At 45.1% G+C, this 6000-nt stretch overlaps 1 long non-coding RNA gene across 1 annotated transcript; it reads right to left on the bottom strand.

Annotated features, from left to right (window-relative positions):
* Nucleotides 1–2685: 2685 nt before the first annotated feature.
* On the bottom strand, nucleotides 2686–4805 carry LOC100846841. The gene is made up of 2 exons (XR_001405696.2): nucleotides 3893–4805; nucleotides 2686–2926 (listed from the first exon to the last, which is right to left on the bottom strand). It is a non-coding gene; the product is annotated as an uncharacterized LOC100846841 (long non-coding RNA).
* Nucleotides 4806–6000: the final 1195 nt, after the last annotated feature.

Genomic DNA, 6000 nt, shown 5'->3' with positions numbered 1-6000 from the left:
AGATGAGGATGACTCGAAGTCCACTGAGAAGGGTTTGGACACTTCGGATTTGCTACAGAGGTAATGTGGTGGTTATTTAGGTTATTCATATTTTCATAAAGCCCCCATAACAGATTTTGTCATATTAACTGTCAGGGTTGCAAATCCGCCCTTTATGGTCTGAATCTGTTTTATAATCTTTTGTTTGTTTTCACAAACAGACACCGTTCTTCCTTCATCCAATAAGGTTTTTAATTTATCATCAACATATAGGCATGATACAATCTGATTAGGACCATGACAAGCTATGAACAGTAGTAAGAGGAAATAGCATGCTTCAAATTTGCTCCTGTTGTTACTTGGTTACCCATAAATCAACTTTATTATCTGAAATAACTTAAGATACGATCCTAAACCTTTGTACCAATCCGTGCAATTCCATATTAGTCCTTTGTTTAGGAACTTGTTGGGGCTTTTCCCACAAAACCTTTGTGTGTTCCAGCCTCCTTTTGACCGGTATTAGAACCATGGGAATCCCTTTGTCTTTCTTAGCAGCAAAATCTATCTGCTAGGGAACTCTCTTCTTGCAGGATCTAGACTTAGCATTTATAAACTGATACATCCAATTTTATTCATCACTCTGAACCCATTCTACCCAGTCAGAATCAATCTCTATAGTTCTCCTTCCTCTTTAGTTCCTGTATGTACAGTTCTTCTTTTCTTTCAGTCAGCTCCGGTTTTCCTCCTTGAGGCACCCTGTAACTTTCTCTCCTTAAGTAATGATTCGTCAAAAAAATAAAAAAATCTGACTGTTTTGTCCTAACATTCTAGAGTCAGTATTAGCATTACTTGATTTATGCATTACTGCATGTCTAGATAGGTTCAAATCCTTTTTATCAATTTAATTTTACCCATCAAACTATTTTCAACTAAATCATAACTATCCAGAATGGCGAAAGAACAAAATGGTGAGATTCGTACCTTTCAAGTCTATTTTCTTGTCCCCAGCTGCAGCTTTGTCAGAAACCTTGAAATCTTTCTGTTTACAGCTGAACCACATTACCCTACCACTTTGAGGGATATGCCATAGCAGGACAAGTGGCTTGTTGTGGCTGACAACCTGATAGGGTTTACAGACTTATTCTTATGTACATATACTGCAGGACTGCACGCTCATATTCCTATCTTCCCTGAACATCTGCCTCACCATAAGTTTATGGAGTGCTGACCACGGCCACGGTGAGATCCCCAGTGTTGACAATCATGCCCAAATTCAACACGATGGGTACCAACATTCTTCCATTTCCAACCAAAACCAGCCATAGAAACTGAATTAATGTGAGAAATAGCCACAGGATTATAAATGACATGTGTGAAAGATTTGTTGTCGCCATATTCATACCCCTTGACTTGCAAACCTTGGCGTCCTCGAGAGATGGCCGCTCTTGTTCAGACAGTAGTCTCTGTTTTTCTGCTAATGGAGGGTGATGATATGTAGATTCAGAACCATCCATCATCAACGGTTTCTTCTCATGTGATGTACCCACCACCGGAATGATCACCTGCTGTACTAGGCTGTTGCTTTTGCTGGAAAAGGATATCAGTCCTAGGTTTTTTTTTTCTCCTTCCTCGTCCTCACAAATAGTGATGGTGGAAGATCACCCTACTGCCTCAGGACTCAGTGTATGATCAGATAGGTCCCACTAGGGTTTTTCTATGCGGTAGGTTCCATTGAAGTTTTCATTAGGGGTATCTAAAAGAGCTCTTAGGTATCTGATGGAAGAATGGAGATTGAGGATTCGACTCTGCACTACTGCGAGAGGGGACATATGCACTACCGTGAGAGGGCATACCACTTTTAATTACTGTTATTGTACTTTCTATTATTAACTTTTCTTTTAATCATTTTTTTTCTCATGCAAGTTTTATCATCTGGCTTTTTCAGGCTTTACGACAGTAATCTTTGAGGGGTTGTGCAATGCTGCTCTGCTATTTGACATGGATTGAGGGAGTGATTGATCTTAGCTTCCATGACTTCGACCTGGCTAGTTAAGGTGTGGATACGGTAGACGTGGACTATCAAAGGTAGGGAGGGAAGACACGTAGATCTCTGCACACAGATCTAGCTATCGTACTCTTGCACTTGCGGGCTTGCCACTACTTCCGGTGTGTCTTGTACTCTTGTGGCATTGTTTGTCGTTAGCATATATGACAGTTTAGACGACCACATCGTGAGGCATCTTGTTTGCTTTGTTTGTCATCGCATATATGATATCTCAGACAACTCTGCCATATCTTGTTGAGTAAGTTTTTATGTGTTGGTGATGGAGGTATTTTATATCTTGGTTTTCGAAACGAAGTAACATCTCTCTTTTTTTCGAAAAATGAGTCCCCCTGACGGCGTGACATCTTTCTTTCTCTCGAAAATGAGAGTCCCCTACGGAGTGAAATACCTTGTTGACAGGTTTTATAAATTTTTTGGGAAGGACTACGCAGCGGCGTCTATGGTTAGTCTTCCACAGCGGCGCCTGCACGCTAGCCCGCGCGGCCGCGCGTATGCCCCGTCTGCTGTTTCCTTTTCTTTTTCCTTGCGGCCCACCGTCGCTAGTGTTAGACAACAGCGGCCCAGCTAGCTTCTCCTCGCGGCCGTGCGTTTTTTGGTGGCCCAGCTTATATTGTGTACGACAAAGCTAGTACTAATGCGTGTTTAGCTTGTAAATGCTATGCAGCAATTAATTCTCCAAAAAAGCTAAGCAGCAATTAGAACACAGATTTGAAGTTAGACATCAATGGATCAAATTTACAAGTTCGCAAGTTCTTCATGGTCGGCTGTACGGTGGGCACATTGTATGATAAGTACCAGGCTGGCTGTGAGCTCAAGGCCGGCGTCTTAGGTGGCGACGGTGTCAAGTTCAGAGACATGGCGACACCCTGTAAACCACCGCACCTAGGTTCAAATAAAGCTGGTAAGTAGAAGGTAAAAACTATGGCTTGAATAATGATGAAACAACATGGCAATTAAGATCAAATAAATTATTCACTAAGGGTGGAAATTATGGCAATTAAGTAGTGATAAACAACATTAAAACTAGGATCGATTAAACTGATCATTAGATGAAAATAATATGGCATCTAAGAGTGCTAAAACAACATGGCAACTAGACAGTAGACAACGAGGATCAAATAAACTGGTGACTTGCGATGAAAAAAAATATGAACAACAACAACATGACAACTAGGTAGTAGGCATGCTAAGTCTTTCAAGTTGCCAGAATCTCAACACCAAGTTGACATGTTATGTCTTAGTAGTTGCCATGACCTGAGAACCAAGTTGTCAAGCTATGTTTTCCTTGCTAAAAAGATCGAAGTGCAAAGTTGCCATGTTATGTCTTACTAGTTGCCAGAATCTAAACACCAAGTTGCCATGATCCAAGAACCAAGTTGCCAAGTCATGTCTAAATAGCTAAAAAGATCGAAGCGCAAAGTTGCCATGTTATCTCTTACCAGTTGCCAGAATCTCAACACCAAGTTGTCAGGATCCAAGAACCAAGTTGCCAAGTTATGTCTTACTAGCTAAAAAGATCCAAGCCCAAAGTTGCCATGTTATGTCTTACTAGTTGCCAGAATCGCAACACCGAGTTGCCAAGCTATGTCTTACTAGCTAAAAAGATCCAAGTACAAAGTTGCCATGTTTATCTTACTAGTTGCCGGAATCTCAACACAAAGTTGCTGTGATCCAAGAACCAAGTTGACATGCCATGTCTTAAAAGTTAAGAAGTACTAAGCAATAATTGCCATGCCATGTTTTACAAGTTGCCAGGATCTTAGCACCAAATTGCCATGACATGTCTTGCAAATTGCCAGGACATATATTCAACAAGCTTTAGATGACATATACCTTCCGCGGCCATACCTTGTCGATGACCGATACCGAGTACAGCAGCGTCGATCCAAGAAGAAGGCCGCATCGATCTACAAAAGAAGGCCATCGAGCCTGAGGGTGGCGTGCTGTCGGCCGCATCAATCCAGAAGAAGGTCGTCGAGATGAACGCTTGACCCATCTCAGTAGCCCCCTCATCTTGCTGCAATTCGCGGCTGATGAATTAGGAAACAGCCATGGGCCATCAGAAATCAAGGCAAGGAAACCCTGACAATCTCCCATATGGTCGGCTGCGACCACGCCCTGCTCCGACACTGCGCCCGCCCTCCAACCCCAGTCCACCGCCGCGTCCATCCAGCAGTGGACTCACCTTCAAGCTCCAGTGCTCCACCCCGACTCGCTCGTCGTCATGGACGTCTCTGCCGCCCGCCCTACTTCGGCTTCGTCGCAGCGTCCATCCAGCAGCGCCACTCACCTTCAAGCTCCACCCCAATTCGCACGTCGCCGTGAATTTCTATGCCGCCTTCCCTACTCCGGCTCCGCCGCCGCGGCCAGCACCGCCTCCACGCCACCATAGCCTGCATCGCCCTGCTCCGCCACCGCAGCCTTCACCACCTCCACGCCCTTCTCCGCCTTCGCCGCGCTCCTTCCACCCTGGCGCCCTGGCCTGCTCCGCCTCCGCACCCGGCATCGCCTCCGCGCCCTGCTCCGCCAACGTGCCCTTCTCTTGCACCACGGCTACACCAGCGCCACATCCTGCTCCGCTTCTGCGCCCTGCTTCACCTCTGCGCCCTGTTCTGGCGCCGCGGAGTTCGGGATTTGGGGAGGTGCTCAGGATTTGGGGAGGGGAAGAAGAGAAGCCGGGAGGGGAAAATGGGAGAGAGAGAGAGAGGGAGAAGCGACGGGGAGAAAACAACAGAAACGAGAGATGGGGAGGGGATAGACACGCGCCGCGTGGGAAGACTAGGTGGGGCACGTGCCCCACTTAGATTACCGGAAAAAATTCATGGTGCTTACATGCATTCATTAGTCTATTTTACACAAACTGCTCCCACAAATATGCAATGAGACATTGGTATTTTTAGAAGAGTGACACTAATTTAACCTGATGAGAAACACGAATAAGTATACAGGCTCCCGATTAAGCCGGAGCGTAGCACCAGTCCAGCCTGGCCGCCCACAGGGAGGCCCCCACAATGGCGACCAGTACGAGAAGACACCGGCCGCCCCGCACATCAATCGAGTTCTCGGACTGCCGGATCAGCACCAAGACGCCCGCCATCGCGGCCAGGGTCGCCAAGGCGATGCACATCTGCATGCATAGCATCAGAAACACAAGACAAGAGAAATTATAATTCACCGGCTAGTACTTCATTGCTTCCAAGTTTGAGCCGACGACGGAATATAACATGAAGAGCCGATCGAATTTATATTACTTACTAGCTGAAATGCCGATGCGACGGAACAACAAAATAAAATGATACATTCAAAAACATGCATCAAAACCTCCTTTTGTTCTTTTTTAACGATCACCAAATATTCTTTTTAAAAAAGCCCATGGGTATACCAATAGCTCGAGCGATTAGTCATGGGCAGGATATGGGTATAGGTTTAGGTTTATACCCATGGATACCCGATAGGTCGACCAGTTGATATTTTAATTAAATAAACATTAATTTATTATATAATATGTGGATTCTTTGAAAAAATTTAGCGAAATATGGACTCTTTAATGCAATAAGGATTAACGGATGAATCCTGCAGTAAAATAAATAAAGACCAAGTGTAAAATTGGCCCAGTAGCTCATGACTCGATGATCCATCAACTTGGCATGTTTGGCTATCTCTCTCGCTTAGTCAGGCTCACAGAAGAAAGGCATCGAGACGTCTTCTCCCATCTCCCATTCTACACTCGGCCATCATTTCTCGTTCTCTCTACTATGCCCTAGGCACCGCCACCATTCTCTCTCGCAGTCTGTCTCATCAGCTTCTTCTAACAATTCGCTGAGCGATCTTTTTCTCGTCGGATTCGGAGTTGTTGCCCGATTCTCGTAACGATCCCGCTGGCGATTGATTTCCTCGCGGAGTTCCAGTCTAATTCGGTGCAGGTAACGGGCCAACCGGTTTACTAAGCCTAATAT

Source organism: Brachypodium distachyon, chromosome 1 (assembly GCF_000005505.3).
Source record: "Brachypodium distachyon strain Bd21 chromosome 1, Brachypodium_distachyon_v3.0, whole genome shotgun sequence".
In the NCBI taxonomy this organism is placed as follows: Eukaryota; Viridiplantae; Streptophyta; class Magnoliopsida; order Poales; family Poaceae; genus Brachypodium; species Brachypodium distachyon.
The sequence above is the reverse complement of the archived record's forward strand: the minus strand, read 5'-3'. Positions and strand labels throughout refer to the sequence as shown.